The 25,506-nt window shown below is 44.7% G+C and overlaps 2 pseudogenes; one reads left to right on the top strand and one right to left on the bottom strand.

Moving 5' to 3' along the window:
- Positions 1 to 2,255: 2,255 nt before the first annotated feature.
- Positions 2,256 to 4,254, top strand: LOC136528281 (protein LATERAL BRANCHING OXIDOREDUCTASE 1-like; annotated as a pseudogene).
- Positions 4,255 to 11,305: 7,051 nt separating this feature from the next.
- Positions 11,306 to 22,552, bottom strand: LOC136529908 (2-oxoglutarate-dependent dioxygenase 11-like; annotated as a pseudogene).
- Positions 22,553 to 25,506: the final 2,954 nt, after the last annotated feature.

Raw genomic sequence — 25,506 nt, 5'->3', positions numbered from 1 at the left:
TATAAATAAAAAATAAAACTAATTACACAGTTTATACGAAATTCACGAGACAAATCTTTTAAGCCTAATTAGACTATGATTGGACACTAATTGCCAAATAACAACGAAAGTGCTACAGTACCATTTCGCTAAAAAATTTGCAAACTAAACCAGGCTCAAGAGACACAACATTGCCTAGAGAAGGATAAGGAATCTTGATTACATCCTTCGAGAGTGGACTCCTTGATATAAGTTCCCGGTTGATGGACATTGACCACGAGTTGACTTGACAAACGTAGCTAGATTGAGCCGCGAATTGATGCACTAGCTCTGATAGATAAGGCCATGCTCCAATGGAACATCACTTGATGTCCTTGAGAAATTAAAGTAGAACATTTTCAGAGGGTCGTTGGTCAAGGGCTAAAATTGGAACGGCCCGGGTCGTTACAGAAAGTTTGTGTGTAAGGGCATATGCCCCCTTGTGCATGCACCGTTGGATACATACGAGGATACATGTGTGCAGTAGGAGAGATATCCCCATGTACATCCAATAGTGCATGCATATAGAGGTAAGGGAAAAAAACTTTTCCCAGTTGTCCCATCCGTCCAACACTCCTTGCTGTTCAACTTGGGAGACGCCATGGTAGTGCGAATCAATTCCGAAAATAGTGATGTATGTCTCTGAATTTCTATGTGAAATTTTGACGCAGATATTGAACAACAGGATCTTTGAGAGCCTGGTGCACAGGGTCGTGACCAACGCAGAGAAAGAGAGGATGTCATTGGCCGTCTTCTATGCCGTTGATGGTGAGAAAATGCTTGAGCGGGCGGCTGGATTAGTGGACAAGAATCGTCGTTCGGCGAGGTACCGACGAATTAAGGCCAAGGACTTCGTGGCTGCGCTCCAAGAACATTTCGCCAAGGGAATGAGAATTGTCGAGACTCTGAAGAACTAAGCTATTGCATCTTTGTTTAAAAAAATGTTTAAACTGTGACAGGAGGTACAGAGACCCAAGGATAATATAAGAGCTGCTTTCAGCAATAATTCTTATAAGAAAAAAAATCTATGGAGACGGTTCTATGGAACAGCTGTGTGCATCTGTTACTGACTACGACGTGTGTTTATACACACACATATGTGGTATTTTGTATAAATGTTTCGTTGTATTATTAAATATTCTCTTTTAGGCCTTGTTTGGATGCATGTGTATCTACTTCAATTCACATATGTTAGAGTGGATTGGAATGGAACTTAGTTTAATTCTACTCCAATCCACTTCAACACATGTGAATTGAGATAAATACATGCGCATCCAAACAAGGTCTTAGTTCGTTTCTCTGTCTAGAAGTGGAATCTGGAATAGAATAAACGTATTGAATGGTAATGATCAAACGTGTGTAATGCATTATATATCCTAGAATGGGTCCCACTCTTCTACCCTTTCTGAATAGTCGATCGCTATTCATCTACTCCCTTAACATCAAAGAAAGGGTTCAACTCAATACTTTAACACCAAAGTATAGCTCGAATGAAGATAAAATTTATATAAAAATTGCAGATTTTATTTTGAGGAGACCCATAATTTTTTAGTTCATGGCTTATTAATTTAAAATTGTTTCGATACCTCCATAATTGATATAATGTTCAGATTTGTATTTGTAGATCTAAACATTATATTGATTGTTTTGGTACCAAGATGGTTCAAACAAAAATGTTGTGAACTAAAAGGGTTTAGATCTCAACGATAAATACAATTCTTATATAAATTTTATCTTTATACTCCCTCCATCCAGACATGATATCATATTTGACTAGAGGAAAAATCATACAAAGTAGACTTTAACCCTTTTGTGCTCTAAAGTTTCATATAATTTGACTAACTTTTGGTCAAAATTTATAAAGTTTGATTTTTTTTCCTATAATGATTATCATTTCTGTACAGAGGGAGTATGTGACTATATGAAAAGTTATAGTTTTTTTGTCGATATGCTTTGTAAGGGTGTGAATAAAAATTGTCTCGATTTATCATTTGCTAGCGCAACATATTTTAGAAAAATCATAACTTTTTTATATAACCTCATATAGGGATAACATTTGTAAAATTGTAGATACCGAAGTGGTCTTTAATCTTTTAGTTTATAATATTTTTGTTTAAAGCCATCTTATTAATACCTAAATAATCACCGCGATAAGAGGTGCATCGATCTTTGATCCGGAGTAGTAGCCTGGCAGGCCGTTGCGTGCTCATACCTGTTCTCTTCGGGCATCGCCTTCCGCCGCCAAGACCGGCGACCGGCTACCGGCTACCTGTCTACGCTGCCTTCCTGCCTCCACCATCTCCCAGAACGGCACAAATTGTCTCCGCTTGTGGTTGATTTCGGTTAGGCCTACTGCTTGTTGTGTGCGTCAGAGATTCAGATAAGGTGTTGTTGAGGTCTTGAGGACATCAACATCACTAATGTTTTTTTTTTTGTGTGTGTGAGTACCTTTCTGCAAAGGAGAAATATTTAAGTACGTACCTCTATATCAGGCTGATAGCTATCCTCATTTGATGAACCCTCTTGTTGACTAGAGAAATTTCTTAAGTTATGGATCAGATTAGTTAGTAGTAAATATTTTATTTGTCCTATTTTATGAATTTGATAATGACAGGGATGACTATATGTGGTTGTCGCCCTATTCTTCGACAGTGACCATATGGATTTAATGTATTTTGTTAACACAACAACTCTAAACTAATAATTGTGTTTTAGGGGTCCAGTTTGCCGAGCGACGACCCGAAGCCTCTTGCTAGCCAGTGAAATCCAGCAATAAACTCTGGGGAAAAAATAATTCCAAGAGAGCACTTATATGGCAGATGAATCATGGAGGATTCCTATGTTAGTGCAAGAACTGGCGGCCAAGGTGCAGCAGCCACCAAGCAGGTACGTGCAGCCGGAGCAGTATCATCCTGTCAGCGTAGATGTAGGTGCCGAGACGCCGGAGCCCATCCCTGTAATCGACCTCAGCCGGCTGTCGGCTGCTGATGCCGATGATGAGAGCGGCAAGCTCCGGCAAGCCCTGCAGAGCTGGGGGCTCTTCCTGGTGAGTGAGCATCTCAGCTCCTGTTCTTGCCCTTCTTGCTTGCTAGTGTTACTTTTCTTCATCAAATATCTGCTGCTTTGTGAGATGTAACAACCAAGTGGATGTAATTCCAGGTTGCTAACCATGGCATAGAAACCAATTTGATGGATGATTTAATCGATGCGTAAAGAGAGTTTTTCCATCTGCCGCTTGAAGAGAAGCAAAAGTGCAGCAACTTGATAGACGGCAAGCATTTCCAGGTGGAAGGATATGGAAATGACCCAGTGAGATCCAAGGATCAAAGCCTTGACTGGTTGGATCGGCTGCATCTCAGGGTAGAACCGGAAGATGAGAGGAATCTCGTCCATTGGCCTGAACATCCCAAAACTTTCAGGTGTGTTGTCAATTTTGCAAGAATAGGTAGCATTTGCTTTCTTATTATAGCATGGACAATGTTGCTCAAGTAAAAAAAAACCATGGCATCAGTAACACGAAATAATTTGGTCAACTAATTTACCGCTATTTACAGGGCTCTTTTACATGAGTACACATTGAACTGCAAGAGAATCAAAGATTGTATCCTTCGGACAACAGCCAAGACTTTAGGACTTAACGAAGATTACTTTGTGGCACAATTTAGCAACAAGGCTCCCAGTTTCGCCAGATTTAACTACTACCCACCGTGTCCGAGACCGGATCTTGTCTTTGGTGTCAAGCCTCACTCAGACAGTGGTGTTCTTACGATTCTTCTCATGGACAAAGATGTTGGTGGACTGCAAGTTCTTAGGGATGGTGTGTGGCACAACGTTCCAACCAGTCCTTACAGGTTGCTGATTAACATAGGAGACTACGTGGAGGTACTGACAGCTCCAAATTATCTACACTATGATATCTGTCATGATGCATATTCGGGTTGTTGATTCTCTGATCTGACCTTCGTGGACACAGATAATAAGCAATGGGATCTTCAAGAGCCCAGTGCACAGGGCGGTCACCAACACAGAGAAAGAGAGGATCTCATTGGCCATGTTCCATGGCCTGGATCCTGAGAAAGAGATTGAGCCAGCAGCTGCTCTGTTAAATGAGAAGCAACCGGCACGGTACAGGACAGTGAAGGCCAAGGAGTACCTGGCTGGGTTCTATGAACATTTTTGTAAAGGAACTAGATTCATCGAGTGTGTGGAGATATAAACGAGGTTTGATGTCTCTCATTCCCGACTACGTAACAAAGAATTGTTTGTCTCACATTACGGTTTACTCTTGGAGTTGCTCTAACGGTTCCTCTGTAAGGGTACAACAACTGTTTACTCCCTCCGTATAAAAACATAAAATGTACTTTTTGGACATGTTTGTCCATAAATATACTATGTATTTCAGATTTGATGTAAAATAAACGCTTTGCTCGTTTGCCCAAAAAAATGTTCGTTAAGGAAAAAACCCCACTTTGCTCTTTGTAACCCCAGTCAATATCCATACTAAATGTTATATGTCTTGTGACAATGATTCAGGTACTGTAGCATTTCAATGTTTCATTATTTTAGAGCAAGATATTTCTAATATTCATATTATTGGACAGCAGGACTATAAGTCTATAACTATATGCTCTCTCCATTTTTCTACTTGTTGTATTAGCTTTTTTCCTAAGTCCAACATTCTTAACTTTGACCATCAATCAATTTCGAAAAACAAGGTAGTTTCAAATGTGAACTATATGGTATAAAAGTATTTATTATAGTAAATTTAAAAATATAAATCTTATGGTATCAATATATATATATATATATATATATATATATATATATATATATATATATATATATATATATATATATATAATCAAAATCAACTGTTACCACGGACCACGAGTTTACAGCAAGTACGTAGTAATACTTATTTAGACCTGATATTCAAAGTTGAGAGTTTCACCGCAACTACATAACACGACATTATTTATACGGTAGCTTGAGGTTGCAGTAAAATGCACTTCGTCTTTGAACAAAAAATACCTAGAACCAATGGCCATGTTCGCTTGAACTAATCAGCTGTACCATTTTAGTAAAATAACAATATTTTTTCACAACAAATCAACATTAGCCGTTTTTAGCCAACCGAACATGGCAAATGCTACCTCAGTTTCCAGGGACTTACAACAGGTTTACTTTATTTTTTTTGTTCACAATAATAAATAAAACGGTGTGGCTAGCATCAGGACGTCTAGAGGCTAGCCCCCGTTCGGACGCACACGCCTGTCTGCCTAATGCGCATGCAGCTGCTGCCTACCCCGCCTGCTGCACGCGCCCGCATGCGCCTACTGCTGCTACGTGCCTACATATGCCGCCTTGCCTGCTGCGCATGCTGCTGCTACCTGCGTCTGCATGCTCCGTGTGCATGCACGCCATGTGCTGGGCATGCACACGGGGACCGCCTCTGCTTGCACTTGTTGCCTAATGAAAACACTTGCGACATGAAGTACTTGCTGCAACATATGTCTAAAACAGATAAAACATTTGTAAACATACGCTTGCAACATGTGTATAGCCACTGCAACATATGCAACATCCAGAAAAAACACTTGCAACATACTTATGAGAACAGCTGAAACATTTGAAACATACACTTGCAATATACTGTGTATAGTTATTGCAACTTATGCAATTCCAGATAAACACTTAACAACTTGCAACATGAAAACACTTGCTGCAAAAGAAGACCGAAACATTTAGAACATACCCTTGCAACATGTGTGTGAAACATATGCAACATCTAGATCAAAATGCTTGTAAACATACGTCTGAAATAAATAAAATATTTTAAACAAACTCTTGCATCATGTGAAACACTTGAAACATATGCAACATGTGTAACATCCTGATCTACTTTTGCAACACAATATGAAGTACTTGCAATATACCTCTAAAACATCTGAAACACATAAAACATACATTGCAACACGCGCTTTCAGCGCAACGCAACATCTCCATGCTACTTGGGAGAATGGAGGCTCATTGACGTGTGGAGTTCACTAGAGGCAGCGGCCCAATGGTGGTTGCACGACACATCAAGGAGGTAGCGCCCACACGACTGGGAGAGGGAGCCAGATCTGCCGAGGAGCCACTCGTGCTAGCCCCGCCGCGCTGGTCCGCCCATGACCAGGGCCACCAGCGCCGTTGCGTCACTATGTCGAGGGCCGCTCGGGCCTCCTCGTCGTGGTCCACTCACCTCGAGGCCGCTGTGCCGTTGTGCCAAGACGCTCGCTCACACCGCAGAGAGAGAGAGGGACGGAGTAGCGGTGGAGGCATGAGAGAGGAGCGATAGTTGATAAGGCACACATGCAGGCACAGGCGTGTTAGGGTCAGGGTATAGACGCGGGTAGGTCGGGTCGAGGTATAGGCACGGGCAGGGTACAGGTATAGGTGCGGTGTGGGTCTTGAAGGAATCCTTATGTGTTTCTTTGTCTTCCACACGATGGGCTGCTTTAGCATGCTCCGCTTCTGCTATAGTGTTACTATCATCGCCTCCTTCGAGACCTCCTAGGGCGAAGAGCTCCTCACACTCAACGTCATCTAGGCCCTCATTGTCGATCGTCTCTAAGACCTCTTCATCGATGCCTCTTTGACCTCATTCATCCCCCTCCCCTTCCTCTCCAAGCTCCATAGTGGCGTCATCTCCTCCTATATATGCTACCTTCCACTATGTCTTAGCGCTCAGCCCCATTGCCACCACGTTCGCTAGGCCTCCATGCCTCCCTCACCCCCTCACCCCACATTGGTCATTGTTGTCCTCCGTGTGGCTAGCTTGGCCTCCAAGCCAATAGGGCAGGTCAGCTGGTGGCCAACTGGGGACAGATATAGTGATGTGCCTCTGTTCCCCACCCCTCCACTCCCACGTCATCATCCCCATCCCATTTGCCGCCAACATCGATGCCACTAGGTACGATACCATCGCTAACACCTAAGTCGCTAGCCTCTAGCCCCTCCCTCTCTCCCCCACCACCACACACACCACCACATTCAAGGCACTCACCTTTGTCCATGCCTCCATGGGCCAAACTAATAGGCCTTTGGCTAGGCTGAATTGGTAGGGGGTTGTGCAGCGTATAGAGTGAGGAGTAGGATAGGCGGCTGTGTCGCAAGCGTGCAGGACAAAGAGGCGGTGCCTCGGTGGATGGATAGATAGTGCACTGAGATGGATGTGGGGCAGTTGCGATGGCGCACAGCTAGTGACAAGTGGTGGCACTAGGGGCATAGCATGGAGCGGTGGCGGTGGGTTGCGTGTAGGGCGGTGGCGTGCAACGAGGCCCCTAGAGAGGTGCGATGTGGGCAGAGACTGGCCATAGGGGCACGGTGGAGCTACGGGGAGCAGAGGCTAGGGTGACAACGACACTCGAGGCTCATGCCTGCGCACGAGCAAGACGAGACACCATGAAGACCAGAAAAACTAAATAGGAGCACGCGCACAACCTACTGAAAGGTCCTTGTTTGGTTTTGGTAATTGAGTGACAACCTAGGTGGACTAATTGTGTTTATGTGAGATACACAGGTGATTAGTCCACAGGTACATGTGTGTGAGCAACATATGCCATGAAGGTGAAAATGGCTTGGAAATGTTGCAAAGCTCACACATGTGACGATGAAGGAGCTTAAATGCACATGAGACATGACATTGAGTCATGTGATCAAGGTGGAGAAGATCAAGACAAGACTTGGCTTGATGGACCGGTTGTAAGCGTGAAGGGCAAGTCGAAGGCTTTGGAGTGATGGACCGCGTGGCGGTGAAGCTTGAGCAAGACTTGGCGCCGATGGACGATGGCAACGGTGAAGAGCAAGTGAAGTCAAGATCGATGAACCAATATGATCATGTGATGATATGAAGTGGATCATATCATTGTTGATCGTGTTGGTGCATGTGTTGCATCGACATTGAAGGAGATGGAATGGAATGCGCAAGGCAAAGGTATAACCTAGGGCATTTCATTTCACCGGTCATAGGTGTGTAGAGGAGTTTATGACCGGGTTTAGGATAGATGGCTGTACTATCAAGAGGGGCAAACTTGTTTGCATATCGGTCATCTAGTGCCACTCAAGTGATCTAACTTTGCATCATTGCTAGGATCGAGTGGCGTGGCAAGTTGAGTGGCTAACATCCTTTGGGAAATGATTGTGAAAAGCTAACACACATACACATGGTGGTGTACACTTGGTGGTATTGGCACATTTACAAAGGAGGTGGTGTTTGCAGGGGTGAGATGGGTTTGGGTCCCTCCCGCCTCGCAAGCTCGGCGGGATTCGGCGCTTTTGGGAAAATAGAATGTCTATTTTCTATTGCGCCGGATGCAAGTTCTTGGTGGTTAGCACATTAGAGCAAGGGTGAAGAAGTTAGAAGTGAAAACGAGTTGGTCGCGAAGATCCTGGTGTCGGTCAACTGACCGGACGCTGGATCTGAATGCACCGGACGCTGGCAGGCTGCGTCCGATCAGGCTGACGTACGATGACGCAGAAGCTGGAGTGTTACCGGACGCTGGCTGCGTCCGATCAAGTGTGACTAGATGCGTCCGGTCGAGGTTGGTACCTTACTAGAAACGACCGGACGCTGGGGGTTCAGCGTCCGGTCAGTTGAAGCTGCTGTGTCAGGTCAGGTCAAGTGACCGTTGGAATCGGGACACGTGGTCGTCTGCAAGCGACCGGACGCTAAGGTCTAGCGTCCAGTCAACACGACCAGAGCGTCTGGTCGGCCCGATTTTTGCCCAGTGAATGGGTAACGGCTAGTTTAGCCCTTGGGGCTATAAATAGAAGTGGCCTTTGGCCATGGCTGGTGTTGAGCACCTAAGGGGACTTAGTGTCCATACTTGTGAGTGCTTGGGAGCCCTCCATCACACATATACTTGATAGTGATCATTCGATTGTGTGAGTGAGCGATTCTAGTGCGATTGCATCATGAGGTTGCATCAAGTGGCACTAGGTGATCGAGTTGCAAGCTGGTGGTGCTTGTTACTCTTGGAGGTTGCCACCTCCTAGACGGCTTGGTGGTGGTCTCCGTTGAAGCCCGCAAGAAGCTTGTGTGGCGCTCCGGAGAAGTGCTTGTGAGGGGCAATGTGCTCGCCCCGCGGGAGCCGCGAAGAGCAACTCTAGTAAAGTGTGTCATTGAGCTACCCTCACTAAGGGGTAGGTTCTTGCGGCGCCCGACGTGCGGGCTTAGTGGGTGATGCTAATTAGCTGCCGAACCACCAAGTTAGCGGTCGACACAACGGGGACTAGCGTGTTGGCAAACACGTGAACCTCGGGAGAAAAATCATCGTGTCAACCTTGTTCTTCCCGTTGGTTTGCATCCCCTTTACACAAGCTTGCAATTACTTTCATACATATTAAGCTTGTGTAGTTGCTCTTGTAATTAGATAGCTTGTGTAGCTTGCTAATTACCTTCTTGCTTGTGTAGCATAGAAGTAGCTCCCTTGAGTGGCTAATTTGGTTTTATTAACCTTGTTAGTCACATTGCTTAGTTTGTGTAGCTAAGTATTTGCGCTCTCTAATTAGACATTGGTTGCCTTGTTATTGAGCATTGCTAGTGAGCTTAGTTGGCCTTGTGCTTTTGCTTACTAGCATGTGTAGGAGCTCCCTTGTTGCTTAAAGTACTAGTGGCATAGGTTTGTGTGACCTTGCTCCTAGAATTGTTTAGGAGAGCTCTAGCTAGCCTGACACCTTAGTTGCTTAATTAGTATCTTTGCAAGGTGCTAGTGAACATATATGGAGGGGTGTAGTCTTGGCTAGACCGATTGTTTTAATTCCGCATTTATATCGGTTAGTCGACGCGATTAATTTTAGAAAAGACTATTCACCCCCCCTCTAGTCCGCCATCTCGACCCTTCACCTACTTAACAAAATGGGTCATGCTCGCCTGCATGCTCCGCGCTAACACTGTGTACTGGCCTTTCACCCTCTTACTCAACCCATGGCTCTCGCTAGGTTCCTCGCCTACTACCTCACCACTGACCTCCTTGCCCGTGCCATCAAGACACTCCACATCCTCTATGCAACCTCCGTCACGCTTGCGTCACTCCAGCATCGGGCCAAACCCCGAGTCATCGTCAACCTCCTTGTTGCTAACCGTGCACATTGCCAATTCACCAGTGTAGCCGGCGACCACACAGGCACTAACACGAGCATGGAGGGTGGTGGCGGTGGCACAAGAGGCACGGAAGAGAGGGGATAGGGTGAGAAGTAGGGTCTAATTGCATTTTGTAAATCCCTCCTCCACACTGGCTACTGATTGTACATGTCAGGTCAAATCTAAAGGCCAAAACGAAGAGGTATGGGTCTATAGAGAACCGCTTGAAGAATTTATAGACCAAGAAATGCAATTTTAGAGCTGATGAACCTAGATGATATCCCTCAAAAGTTAATGAATCTCCGGTGTGTTCTCCATATAATATGCAACATTAGCAAAGCCACCTCCAAACCATCCCAATGTGTTATTTAGACGCTTTTTAATATTTTGAGGAGTAAAATACCTACTGTTCTAGGTGGAGAGTGAAGTAGATGAACACTAATAGTTAACAGGGTTTAGAAGTTTTTTTCTTTTTTAGTCCCACTCCCAGCAGTGTAGTAGTAGTCATCATCGTCTTTCTTTTCTATATTAATAGAAACACATATTATCATGTTTGCTAGACAGTTAAATGAGTAAAAAAGACATGGATTTCTTTTCCATATTCACACATAGGTCCTTACACTCTCAAAGTGAGGATCCGTGTCATTAAACCTTTTGAAGTGATTCACTGAACCATTTAAAATACTAAAGAGTCTATGTCCAGTCTAAGAGTTTATAAACCTAGGCGATAATCCAAAAAAAAGTTCTAGGACATACTTTCCATAGTTCATATATTTATTTGGCATGGGCATCGTATTATCTATATCTGCTATATCTATTTCTAATGTTAAATAGAGAAGTGGTTCTTATGTCTGGATTTTCTTTACTTCTCATAATATCTTCATACTCCTTTGTGTCTCTTTTGTGATTCAAACTCATACAAGTTAGAACCACACATGTTGGGTGTGTCCACTGTCCAGCGATGGCAGAGAGTTCGATCCCTATACATATTGAGACACATGACGTGACCATTATATCAATCTTCGAGCTGCAAATCGTTAATCTCTGAGCCACAATTTGTTTAAATGGCCACACAATAAATAGACGTTCGGGCACAATTGCCCATGAAAGATACATCAGCTTACAACTTTATTTTTCTATAAGTGGAACATGACCTTAAATCTAGATGTTCAGCGACTCAATAACTCTCTCCCTTCTAGAGAAGTGCTCATAGTGAGCAGCCATAAGATCCCTGTACTTAATCTTCTTGTACCGTGCTGGGTGCTTCTCATCTAACAGTTGAGCGATGGGCTGGACCTCTTTCTCAAGATGTGTAGCGTAGAACATAGCCAGGGACATCCTCTCCTTCTAAGAGTTGGTCACCACCCTGTGCACCGGGCTCTTGAAAGTGTCTAACGCAAACGGCCAGGAACTCTCAAATCTGTATACATATGTTGACAACAAAAAAATGTTCATTTTGTGAAGTTGTCAAAATGTGAAACGGACTTCACCATTGCGTTCCTCTCATCGAGACAGTCAAAAAAACATATATGGAACGTCTAATTCGGAGTCCGGATGAAGAAGTTATGCCCTCGGAAAGATCTCTCGTTGTTGGGAGTTTCGACCCAAGTCGAGACTTTCGACTGTCGGAAGTTCCGACGGGTGTCGGGACTTTCAGGAAGCCTGAGGAAATCTGCTCAGGTGTCTAAGGTTATCCCTACGTCGGGAGTTCCGACCCAAGTCGGGACTTCCGACTGTCGGAAGTTTCGATGGGTGTCGGGACTTCCGGGAGGCCTGAAGAAATCTGCTCGGGTGTCTGGGGTTATCCCTACATCGGGAGTTCCGACTCAAGTCGGGACTTCCGACATACCTAACAGAAAATCCTATTCGGATCTGGCCTTTTGGATTTCGATCTGAACTGCTCCAAACTCATGGAAAACTTGGAAAATAAGGCTTGGAGAGGTTTCCTACTGGGATAAGCCCACCCCTTCTATATATATGAGAGGATCATGGCCGATTGAGTTCTCATCTATCCAATCGTCAAACAAATCAATCTACTACCTCTACTCCAACCCTTTTGCTCTCTTCTCCAACCCCCATGATGTTCATCCCTTGATCTGATGACCAAGGATGGTGCCCTAGGCTTGCCGACCGACCTAGGGTGACCCGACGACATCCTTGCCCTAACAGGGTCCCTCCCAGGCAAGAGCTTCGATGGTTTCTTTGCTAGTTTGCCTAAAAATGAGCCAGTTCTTCATCACGTAAGCACGTTGGTTATCCTTTGGTGGTTTGCTTGTAAACCTCTCCGTTCTTCATCATGAAAGAGTGACATCCTCACTGCATTCTTTGGTCTATAGTGGCCCGGGCATCCAAGGCTCTGTTGGTGTTTGATTCGGATCACTTCTGACATCAACAACACTTTTTGGCGACTCCGCTGGGGAAAGCGAAGCAAATCAAGAATCAATCTACTAGCAACATGGGAGGCAACGATGGTGCTACCACCGACAAGGGTGATAAGACCAGCCCCTTCAATGAGGCTAACATGATCTTTCCTCAATCCATGGACGAGCTTCTAGATGAGTTGCGCCAAAAGCTTCAGGCCAAGCTCGATGCTGATGTCAAGGCTTTCTTGGAGAACTACACCAAGAATCAGCATGACAAGGTCACTCAGTTTCATGAACCCTCCTACGGCGATGCTACCGCTTCCGAATCTTCAGGCGCCGAGGAGAAGGGCAACAGAAAAGCTAAGTGTGACGAGGAGGTAAATGCCGATGCTTATCCTACTCATGCTAATTTTGCTCAGATGTTGATAGATGAAAGAAAATTGCATAGTAATAACCTTAAGCATCTTTCTAATCTACTTCAAGCATGTATGGATAAGTTAGAGGGCAAGACAACCGATTGTGATCAATCGGGTGCCGTGCAACAACCTCAATTTGGTATGCCTTTGAATTTTTATGAAAATCAAACCTCTTATGCTTCTGCTAGCCAATTTCAATTGGCCCCTTTGGCATCTAAAACCGATAAGGCCGGTCAACCTGGTGCTAGCACATCTACACGTACAGGTGTTGGTGCACAAAGTTCGTGTCGAGCTCTTCGAACCGATTATGGAGCATCAACGAATAGAGCTTTAGTGGGGCATAATGTTTTACCAAACCCACCGAAGTCACCTAGTCAAATTCCTACATTTAATGATACTCCTAATGCTCCTACTACCGATTTTGATGATGCTTTGAATCGGTTTAAGGATGAATTGGCTAAATCTCTTGAGAGTAGTTTAGGAGTGCAACTTAAGTCTAGTAGGAATACTTATCAAAAGTCGTACCCTTCTACTTATGATTTCATGAAAGCACCTGATGGGTGGAGGGTACCTAACTTTTAGAAATTTAGTGGTGATGATAGTAAATCAACCATGGAGCATATTAGCATGTTTCTTGCACAATTGGGTAAAGCTAGTGCTTATGATTTTATGAAAGTTCGTAATTTTCCTTTATCTCTTACTGGCACAGCTTTTGCATGGTTTACTTCATTACCATCTTGTTCTATTGGTTCATGGGCTAAATTAGAAGAGAAATTTCATAATCACTTTTATAGCGGTGCTCATGGAACAAGATTGTCTCATCTTGCATCGGTTCGTCAAGGGCGCGATGAGTCCGTCCATGATTTTTTCAAACGATTTAGAGAGACTAAGAACTGATGTTTCCATTTAAATAGTTCTGAAAGAGATTTAACTAATTTGTGCTTTGCTGGTTTACGTTCTAGTATTAGAGAAAAGCTTGAGCATTATGAGTTTCACAATGTTAATCAACTTATGCAAAAGACCATTTCAATTGAATCGAGCTTTAAAGAGTCTTGTGATGCTTATAAATCTCATCGTTAGAATGTGCATTTTGTTGGTGATTGTTCCGATGATTCTAATGATGATAATAAAGAATGTTTAGCTGTTGAAATTAAATGGCCAACAGAGAATAAATTGGTTACTTGTCCTTCTCTCAAGCCGATTCATAAAAATCGGAATGAGGAAATGAAATTTACTTTTGATTTCTCTAAATGTGACCGAATCTTTGATGAATTGTTGAAATTTGGTTATATTAGAATCAATTATATATTACCTTCAGCTGATGAATTAAAGAGAAGGGCTTATTATAAATATCATAATTCTTTTTCTCATGCCACTAATGATTGCAATGTTTTTCATCGGCAGGTCCAATCGGCCCTTAATGAGGGACGATTGAGTCTTACTGAAATGCAAGTTGATAAGACCCCTTTTCCCATGCACATGGTTGAAGCAGGGGCACCTGCTGTTTTGATTCATCCAGAGCAAGCCGATAAAGCCCAAGGCAAGAACATGATTATCGGCGAACCACGTGTAGCACCGAATGTCAAAATGAATTTGGGGCACAAAGTGGTGCTTGAGAAGGATGATGAAGGCAACAACAATTTGAAGATCACCACTGCATCAACGCAATATTTGAAAAGGCAGCGGTGGTATGAAACAATGGTGGCACATCAGAGGCCTGCTAGGCCAACTCCACCAGTTGGACAAGCCAACTCCAGTACATAGCAGGGCCAGTTGGCTCAATCGACTCAAGGAGTCGGCGTAGCTAACTCTACCACCACCTCAGCCAAGTCAGCTGAGCCGATTGCGCCAGTCAGCTTAGCCAATTCTCCAGGTTCCAATAGCTCTGGCGCCTTCGGTGTTCGTGTTTTGCATACATTTGTTCCACAGTGACCGGAGATTGGCACCTAGAAGACCAATGAGAAGAAGAACTAGGGAGAGTTCGTGAAGAAGCAATGCACCTTTGATAGGCTCATAGCCAAGTATAAGCAACAAAAGGTCGATTCCCAGAATTGGTGGTTTAAAAAAAGAGAGTCTACTCCGCCTAAGCGGGAAGATGACAAGATCAAGCAATTGGCGGTGGTGCAACCAACAGCTCCGTCTTAGAGAGTTGTTCCTCATGTTTCTTGCTGGGGTCCCCTGATTCCGCCTCCGGTTAGACCGCAATGGGGTTCTTATGGAGTTTGGGTGCCGTATCCTCCGGCAGCACCCGTGCATAGCCAACAAAGGTGGGGAGATCCTACTGGTTCAATTTCAAGACCCTCTGTCTTTAGCCGATTGAACAATTGTCAATCAAGCTCTAGCGGTACAAATCAAGATCGTGTGATTACCTCCAGGACTTTCTCTCCACAAGAGTCGGGAAAGACACCAATGCAGCAAGTTTATGTGCCTAAGAAGGTTGAGATTTCTATCGTTCCCCCACCAAGAGCTAGACCTTAATCGGTTATCACAATTGGCTCCATGGAAGCTCCTGTCACTAATCATGATGGGCTAATTGTAATCGAAGAAATTCTGACATCTAAGCAAGATGAAGCTCCTAAAGATGTTTTTTGAGTTGAAGAGAAGAAACACGTCGAAGGAGATTCCAAGTACTGACAATCCGTATGGTGTCCTCGTGGGTTGAATAAAACTCAACGGCGCAAATTGCAGCGTGCCCAACATAACCAACAAAAGAGGGAGAAGCTTGCCAAGATGGAGATGAAATCCTCAACCCCGTACATGTTGAAATCCCTCAAGAAGGTTGAAACGCCGCTACTACTGCTGGCCAATCGGCTAAGTCGACTCTAGAGTTGGCTAAGCGGACTCCTGTGTTGAGCCAGTCAGCTAAGCCAACTCCTGAGTCGGCTGAGCCGACTTTGCTTGCCCTTACTGCTTTGGAAGCTCCAGAGTCAGCTAAGTCGACTTCCGAGTCAGCTGAGCTGACTCCTGCTGTCCTCGGTGCCTCTGAGGTGTCCTTTGATGATTTTGCTATTACCATTGCTGCTCTGGTTGGCATGGAGGTTCCTAAGGTTCCCGATGAGAAGATGGTTGACTATGAGCCTACTCCAGAGAGAGTGGAGGTCAATGTAGTTGTTTTATCTGCTGATTACTACATCGTGGCAGATGACTCCACGGCGATAGAATTTAATTTTGCAACGGAAAGCGCTGTATTTCAGAAACCAGATGACACTATCAACCATCTCAAGCCTCTACATGTAAATGGCCATATCAATGGCACACCGGTCCATAGCATGTTAGTGGATAGTGGGGCGATAGTGAACTTGATGCCGTATCCGCTTTACAAGAAGCTCGGTGGCACTAATGAGGAGCTGATCAAGACCAACATGACGATCAACGGTGTCGGAGGAGGTGCTCCTATTCTAGCCAAAGGAGTTGCTAACATGGAGCTCACCATTGGAAGCAAGACTTTGGCCACGGTGTTCTTCGTCGTCGATGTGCAAGGTAGCTATAACTTGATACTTGGGCGTGATTGGATCCATGCCAATCATTGTGTGCCATCTAGTTTGCACCAATTTCTCATCCAATGGGTGGGAGATGCTGTTGAGGTCGTGCATTCAGATTCATCGGCTAATGTTGTTGCAGCCGATGCTCCTACACTCAGGGGGCATGATGCTATTGCTTGCTTATCTGGTAGAGATCTTTCTAGTTTTGAATTTGTTAGTGTTACCAGGCAAGGTTTTGTTCCTGTGTCCTTGAAGCCGATTAATAATTGGCTCAATATCATCATGTAATCATTATTATAATGGATGCTAACATTGAATGGTTAAAACATCGTGTTTAACAGTATCGGACTAATAAGATCGATGCCTGTGAGGCTATTGATGATTTTGATGAGCTCGATAAGTTGGGCCAAGGTTTTACGTCGGCCGACCCTTTGGAGCAAGTTGATATTGGGGATGGCTCTGTGCCCCGGCCAACGTTTATTAATCAAAATTTGGAAGCCGATTACAAAGTTGAGTTAATCGCGCTTCTCAACGAATATGTTGATTGTTTTGCATGGGATTATATAGAGATGCTTGGATTGAGCCAAGAGCTTGTTGAGCATCGGCTCCTTATTAAGAAAGGATTCAGGCCTTTCAAGCAAAAACCCCATCGATTTAATTCTACAATTTATGATAGGATTAAAGAAAAGATTAATCGGTTGTTGCAAGCGGGGTTTATCCAGCCATGCAGGTATGCGGAGTGGGTCTCTAATATTGTGCCTGTTGAGAAGAAGGATTCTGGGAAGATCAAAGTATGTATTGATTTTAGAGATTTGAATAGAGCTACTCCGAAAGATGAGTATCCTATGCATATAGCCAATATGCTTATCAATGATGCTTCAGGACACCGGGTTATTAGCTTTCTTGATGGTAATGCTAGTTATAATCAGATTTTCATGGCCGAGGAAGATATGTCTAAGACGACCTTCATATGTCCTGGGTTTGTTGGTCTTTTTGAGTGGGTTGTGATGACATTTGGGCTGAAGAATGCAGGTGCTACTTATCAAAGAGCTATGAATTTGATTTTCCATGATTTAATTGGGGGTGATTATGGAGGTGTACATTGATGATATTGTGATCAAATCGTTCGCCCATAAATCTCATTTGGCTTATTTGCGTCTTGCTTTTGAGAGGATGCGCCGCTATGGATTGAAGATGAACCCACTCAAATGTGCTTTTGGAGTATCAGCTGGAAAGTTTTTAGGCTTCATAATTCATGATAAGGGCATAGAGGTTGATCCCAAGAGGATAGAGAAGATCAAGAAAGTTCAAGCACCTACGTGCAAGAAGGACTTGCAAAAGTTCTTGGGAAAAGTGAACTACTTGAGGAGATTTATTGCTAACTTGTCCGAGAAAATTATTCCTTTCACCCCTATATTGAAGCTGAAGGATGAATCTAAGTTCACTTGGGGGGCAAAACAACAAGAGGCATTCGAAAAGATAAAGGAATATTTGTCAACACCACCGGTTCTTCGTGCACCTAGGAGAGGAGTTCCTTTCAAGTTATATATTGCTGCCGAAGAGAAGGTAATTGGGGTTGTTTTGACTCAAGAAGATGAAGGTAAAGAATATGTGATTGCTTATCTTGGTCGCCGTGTTTTTTATCCTGAGACAAGGTATGCCCATATAGAAAAATTATGTTTATCACTGTACTATGCTTGTGCTAAGATGAGACATTATCTTTTATCTAGTACATGTGTTGTTGCTTGCCAGGCCAATGTGATAAAGCACATGTTATATCGGCCAATTCTTCGTGGAAGGATAGGCAAATGGGCATATGCACTAATAGAATATGACTTGACTTTTGAACCACTGAAAACATTAAGAGGTCAAGTTCTTGCTGATTTTATTGTTGAGCATGGTATTGATTTAGATGATGAAGTCAATTACCTTACTTTTACTCCATGGAAATTATACTTTGATGGATCGGTTTGTAAAGATGGCCAAGGTGTTGGTATTATTCTGATTTCTCCTAATGGTGCTGAAATTGGAATGTCAAGCCGATTAGATTTCTCTTGTACCAACAATCAAACCGAATATGAAGCTCTATTATTCGGGTTGATCATGTTGCGGTCTATGGAAGTAAAACATGTTGAAGCTTATGGTGATTCTTTGCTGGTAATACAACAAGTTGCTAGTGAATTTCAATGTTTAGAATGATCACTAAGAGCTTGTCTTGATGCTTGCCTTGATGTTATTGATTATTTTGCTGAATTTCAAATTCGGCATATTCCGAGGCATGAAAATAAAAAGGCCAACATGTTAGCTCAACAAGCATCTGGCTATGATGTCAGTGAATATAATTTTCATATTCAAAAACAGTCGATGCATGAAGATTTTAATTTTTCTTATGTAGGTACAGACCAGTCGGCTAAGCCGACTGACCAAGTTGGCTCAGCCGACTACTCTTCTGTTGTGGTCAAGTCGGCTAAGCCGACTACCCTAGTCGTCCAAGCCGACACCTCCAAATCGGCTAAGCCTATCGGCCCTGTTGGCTCAGCTGACTCCCCTGTGACCAGCCCGATCAATTCGCCTGAGAAGCTATCAAATCGGCCCGATATAACTTCCAGTGATGTTGGGGCCGATTTAGAAGATTGGAGGACTCCCTTGTTGAGATATCTACGTGATCCAAGTGCCAAAATAAATAAAAGTGTTCGGCGGAGCGCTTTCAAATATGTATTGTATAATGATGAGCTCTATCGAAGAATCACCGAAGATTTACTGCTTAAGTGTTTGCGATCAGATCAGGCAAGAGTGCCTATGGGAGAAGTCCATGAAGGCATCTGTGGTACGCATCAATCGGCCCCGAAGATGAAGTGGTTATTGCGTAGAGCCGGTTTCTATTGGCCTACTATGATGGCCGATTGTTTTCTCTACTACAAAGGTTGTGAAGAGTGCCAAAAGTTTGGAAATATTCAGCTTGTGCCTGCTGTTGTGCTTCATCCTAGCATCAAACCATGGCCTTTTCGTGGTTGGGGGTTAGACTTCATTGGCCAAATATATCCCCCATCTTCGAAGGGACACCGATTTGTGTTAGTTGCTACGGATTACTTTACTAAGTGGACCGAGGGAGTTTCTTTGAAGAATATGACACACAAAAAAGTAATTGAGTTCATCACTGAGCATATTATTCATAGATTCGGCATCCCTCAAACATTAACTACAGATCAAGGGACATCGTTTGTGTCTAAAGAGGTGAGGGAATTTGTCGAATTATATAAGATCAAGTTGCTCAATTCATCTCTATACTATGCTCAAGCCAATGGCCAAGCTGAGTCTAGTAATAAGACTTTGATCAAGCTCATCAAAAAGAAAATTGAGGAGAATCCAAGGAGATGGCATGAAGTTTTGTTTGAGGCTCTATGGGCACATCGCATTTCAAGGCATGGTGCTACAAAGGTTACTCCTTTTAAGTTAGTATATGGCCAAGAGGCCATATTGCCTATCGAAGTGAATTTGGATGCATACAGGCTTGCTAAACAAAATAATTTATCAGCTGTTGTGTATCATGATTTGATAATGGATAATATCGATGAGGTGACTGATGTGAGATTAAAAGCTCTCAAGGAAATAGAGAAAAATAAAGCTCAAGTTGTCAAAGCATACAACAAGAAAGTCAAAAGCAAATCCTTCCAAGTGGGAGAATTAGTGTGGAAAACCATACTACCAATTAGATCGAAGAGCAATCAGTTTGGCAAGTGGTCACCAAATTGGGAAGGTCCTTACAAAGTGGTCAAAGTTATATTCGGAAATTCATATGTGCTCAAGACATTGCAAGTTGAACATCTCATAAGAGCATTCAACGGGAGGTACTTGAAAAGGTACTTTCTAAGTGTTTGACAAGAAGCCTAAGTGCTCACCAAACAATAGCCGATACATGTATCGCCCTTAGAAAAAATGGCTATGTATACATCGCCCTTAGCCACAGAGCAGCCGATGAGATGGGAATCGTCGTTGTTTGGTTTTAATTTATTTGATTAAGTGTTTTCAGGTTTATGCATCATTCATCTGAAAACAGGGGGCATATGTTGACAACAAAAAATGTTCATTTTGTGAAGTTGTCAAAATGTGAAACAGACTTCACCATTACGTTCCTCTCGTCGAGACGGTCAAAAAAATATATGAAATATCTAATTCGGAGTCCGGATGAAGAAGTTATGCCCTCAGAAAGAGGCCTCGTTGTCGGGAGTTCCGACCCAAGTCGGGACTTCTGACTGTCGGAAGTTCCGACGGGTGTCGGAACTTTTGGGAAGCCTGAAGAAATCTACTCAGGTGTGTGGGGTTATCCCTACGTCGGGAGTTCCGACCCAAGTCAGGACTTCCGACTGTCGGAAGTTCCGACGGGTGGCAGGACTTCCGGGAGGCTTGAAGAAATCTGCTCGGGTGTTTGGGGTTATCTCTACGTCGGGAGTTTCAACTCAAGTCGGGACTTCCGACATACCTAACAGAAAATCCTGTTCGGATCTAGCCTTTTGGATTCCGATCCGAGCTGCTACAAACTCGTGGGAAACTTGGAAAATAAGGCTTGCAGAGGTTTTCTACTGGGATAAGACCGCCCCCTCTCTATATATGAGAGGATCATGGCCGATTGCGTTCCCATCTATCCAATCGTCAAACAAATCAATCTACTACCTCTACTCCAACCCTTTTGCCCTCTTCTCCAACCCCCATGTTGTTCATCCCTTATCCGACGACCAAGAATGGCGCCCTAGGCTTGCCGGCCGAACTAGGGCAACCCGACGACATCCTTGCCCTGACCGGGTCTCTCCCGGGCGAGAGCTTCGACGGTTTATTTGCTAGTTTGACTGAAAACTAGTCGGTTCTTTGTCACGTAAGCACATTGGTTATCCTTTGATGATTTGTGGTTTGCTTGTAAACCTCTCCGCTCTTCACCATGAAAGAGTGACATCCTCGCTGTATTCTTCGGTCTGTAGCGGCCCAAGCGTTCAAGGCTCTGTTGATGTTTGATTCGGATCACTTCTGCGTCAACAGCATACATGACTGCAAATATCACACAAGTTCAGAGAAGGCTACCTCCAAGGAGCCGCCGACGTTTACCAGCAAGGCCCGGCCACGCACGGGCGGGACACAGTACCAGGTCCCGTCCCTGTGGAACTGCAGCCCGCCGACGTGTTCGTCCGCCAGGAGCAGCGTCAGGACGCAGGCGTCGTTGTGAGGACCGACGCCGAGGACGAGGTCGGGCCTCGGGCAGGATGGGTAGTAGTTGAATCTGGCGTTGGTGGAGCCCCTGTCGCCGAACTGGCCGATGATGCCGTCGTCGTCGTCGAGCTCCAGAAGCCTGGCCATCGCCCGGAGGATCCCGTCCTTGACTGGCTTGCCGCTCTGACTGTACTCGTGCAGAAGACCCCTGCAAACACGTATTTCCAGCAGTCCAGTGGGACATGTCTAGCTTCAGGAACTCAATTGTTCCTGAAATTCTTCCATACCAATTGCTTCTGAAGATTAAAAAAAATGAGGAAAGGAAACGCGCGGTTAAAATTAATTACCTGAAAGACTCCGGGTGTCTCCGGGCCAGCGATCCATGTTTCTCTCGTCCTCCGGCTCAACCCTGAGATGCAGCCGGTCGCACCAGTCCAGGATCTGGTCCTGGGTATACACCTGCTCATTTCCATATCCTTCTAGCTGCCAATGCTTCCCTTCAATCAGGTTGCTGTACGCTTACTTCTCTTCCAGCCGCTTGCGGAAGAACTCCCGTGATGCAGCGATGAGAGAATCCATCAGTGAGCTCTCGATCCCGTGGTCAGTAACCTGGACAGAACCAAGAGCAAGAACTCCATCAGTGAGCTCTCGGAGGGTATTAACTACTGTAAGTCTGAGAAGCTCAAGAACGGAGCTGCAGATAGTCTCACCAGGAAGAACCCCCAGCTCTGCAGCGCCGAGCGCAGCTTGGTAGCTTCCTCGTCGCCAGAGTCGAACGCCAACAGCCGTTGGAGATGGATGGTCGGGACGGGCTCCGGCGTCTCCGCACCGGCGAGCTGGTCACCGCTCCTGTCCTGCTCGGGGGATCAGGTACCAACTCAGCGGCTCCTGCACGGTAGCCGCCAGCTCCTGAACAAGGCTCGGCACCCTCCATGACTCATCCGCCATTGGGTTGAATTTCTGGAGATGTTCCTTCTTTGCTTTGCTTGGCCTGGTCTGTTCCTGAGTGAGTGTCGCCTGGCTGCTTTCCTCACTTACTAGCCACTGCTGCCCGTGCTTCGCTGCGGGTGATGTGCTTTACCAATGTGGTCGGTGATGTTCGTTGCATTGGGAGTTCATGCAAATCCTAGGGAAAGTGGTGACTTGGAAGGGAAAAATTTCAAATATATCTCTGACGCCAAATGAAATTTCTTAGGGGTTTTTATTCCACCCTTCTTGTTTCAGCTGATATCTTAGCGCTCTCCGTAGGGTAACGGGCGCATTATAAGGATATACAAGATTATTGATCCCACTAATGGAGGGATTGGAAAGGCAAAGATGGTGATGGCGAGCTCTTCTTCATCTAGGCACATTTTGTGGGCTTCAACTTCTTGCTTCCAACGATATACTCCTTCATATTTGCTTCGAAAGTCTTCAGATGGTAGCACTCATTTCTTGCTCTTTCTTGAATTGTTGGAATGGGTTGGCACTTGAATTTGGGTGATTGGTTTTGATGGTGGGAGTGCCTTGAGGTGATTAATGAGGCAGCCGAGGGCGCTTTTATAGACGATGGATGGCGGGGTTAAGGGGGTGGGTGCTCACCATCATTGGCGACATCGAGCGGCATTGGGGCTGAGGGAATCGAGGTCGTGTAGAACGGCAGCAGCGGCATCGGGGGCGGTGAAGGTGACAGCACGAGTGGCGTCGTGGGGCAATTATGGCGCGCGGTGGTGCGGCGTGTAGTGGGTGGCGGTGTAGGAGGGGACAGCGTCGTGACGCTGAGAGGACAGCACCAGCGTTCGAGAAATGAGCGCGAGTGCGCAGGGCTATGTGCGCGATGTCCGTGGCTTTTGCAGACGGTCTGCCATGTGCTTTCCGAGTTGCACGATGTGGAGTGTAGCTGAATCTTGTCTTCAAAATTTATCTGAGGACTAATAGCCCACTCTATGTATACTGGGACGAGAGGGAAGAGCACAGGGTAAGGAATTTATTCCTAATAGAGACGGCAGCTGATACGCATAGTTGAACAAGACTGATATTAAAAACCTTACAGTACAGAATTCATACTTACATGTCTTGGGCCATTGGCCTGCTTATAGCTGACAGCGGAGTTCTATCACATCAGTCTTATATCGTCGTGGCTCTATTCCTACAAGCAACTTTTATTCGCAGCCACTGATGCCCATGCTTCGCTGCGGGTGGTCTGTTTGGTATATCAAATCTTGGAAAATTTAGTAAAGGCTAAGATGTCTTTTCCATTATGGGTTATATGGAAGGGTCTGCTTGATACATTGAATCTTCAAAAAATACATCAAAGAAAGCTAATATTTGTAATAAAATCAATGGCTTTCTCATATAAAGAAACATTTGCTGGAGTGATTAGATTGAAAGGACAGCACATGGTAGGATTACATTACACCATATGTGGAAAAATCAAGCACTGCAATACAAGTACATCACCCCACGTGAGGGTTTACAAAGAAGTGAATTAGGGTTCACTACCCTTAGACGTAAGCGAACCTAGCTAGAACTACTAATTCATAGCACAACACTGGGTGGGGATTACATTGTAGGTGGAAAGAGCAAACACTACAGTATAATAAGGGTACATCTCCTCACGTGAGGGTTTACAAAAAAAAGTGAATTAAGATTCACTCCCCTTAGGCGTAAGGGCACATCGCTAAAACCACTTTTAAGGGTCTAGCTTTGGACCATATTAACTTCATTCCCTGAGGGGCCATGTGGCCACTTAGATCATGCTTCGGAGCTTGAGAAATCCTCTGAGAGGATGGCATGAGGAGAGGTGCCATCTCCTGGCGGTGGCTGAGCGAGTGGGAGAATCTCTTCGCCATCAGGTGACCCTATCTCAAGGGAGGCCTTGGTTGGAGGAGGTGCAGGCGGTGTGTCCACTATTTTCCCTTCCATGGTTGCAATTGGGATTCCATCTAGTATTGGGCACTCTCTATCTTCCATGGCGACAATCCTTCTCCTGGCCCTAGTGACAAGATAGATATCCTTCAGTTGCTGAGTGTGCCGGTCTTCAGCTTGTTTGAAGGCTTCAACTGCCACTGCCTCACGGCTCTCCGCCTTAGTGGCCTGCACCTTAGCATTTGCAAGCTGCACCTAGAGCTCTCTAATCTGCTTCTCTGCCTCCTCTGCCCTATGAATGCACCTCCTCAAATACTTAGCCTGCCTATCATACTGCTTATCCAAGGAAAGCAAGTAGTCATCATGAAAACTGTAGTTGGATCACCTTCACAGAGCTCAGGGCCTTCGAGGGTCTTCATTCGGGCTACCCACACAGGGCTGTTCTTTACAAAAGGGGGGAAGAATCTCATTGGTGTACAACATATTGGCTTCTCATAAATCTGGCATAGGTACCTCAAAGCTTTTCGAGCGACAGCTTGGTAACTGTCCTCGAACTGAAACCCTACAGTGGACACCACCCAAGGATTTATGTCAGGGAAATCCCTACTTGCCCCAATATGGATGATCACCTCACACCTTTGAGTGCCATACTCCTCATACTCCCTTCCTACATATTCCGGGTGATCCAAAATACATATCCTGACCATGATGGCATATAGGAGCTTGGGGAAGCCATCCTTATTTAGGCAATAGCTGGTGGTCCACCCTTCTTCTGCCATCTGCGAGGAAAATGAAGTCAATTTCAACATATAGGAGAGGGTAAGATTTATGTAAATACGTTCATGACTTACTTACCTTGCTAAGGGCACCGAGAAGAGCAACGCAACACAATTTGTATAAGAGAGCAGAAAAAGGGAGGAACTGCAGGTATGATGCTTGATGGAAAGGTTGTTGTGTTAGGGCATGCCAGATCTCATGACGTGGAGAAGATCTTCGGTGCCGCATCTTATAGATAAAAGGATGGAGCTGTGTCCACCAATCCAAGGACCTTCTTT

The sequence above is a fragment of the Miscanthus floridulus genome, chromosome 19 (assembly GCF_019320115.1).
Source record: "Miscanthus floridulus cultivar M001 chromosome 19, ASM1932011v1, whole genome shotgun sequence".
Classification (NCBI taxonomy): domain Eukaryota; kingdom Viridiplantae; phylum Streptophyta; class Magnoliopsida; order Poales; family Poaceae; genus Miscanthus; species Miscanthus floridulus.
The sequence above is the reverse complement of the archived record's forward strand: the minus strand, read 5'-3'. Positions and strand labels throughout refer to the sequence as shown.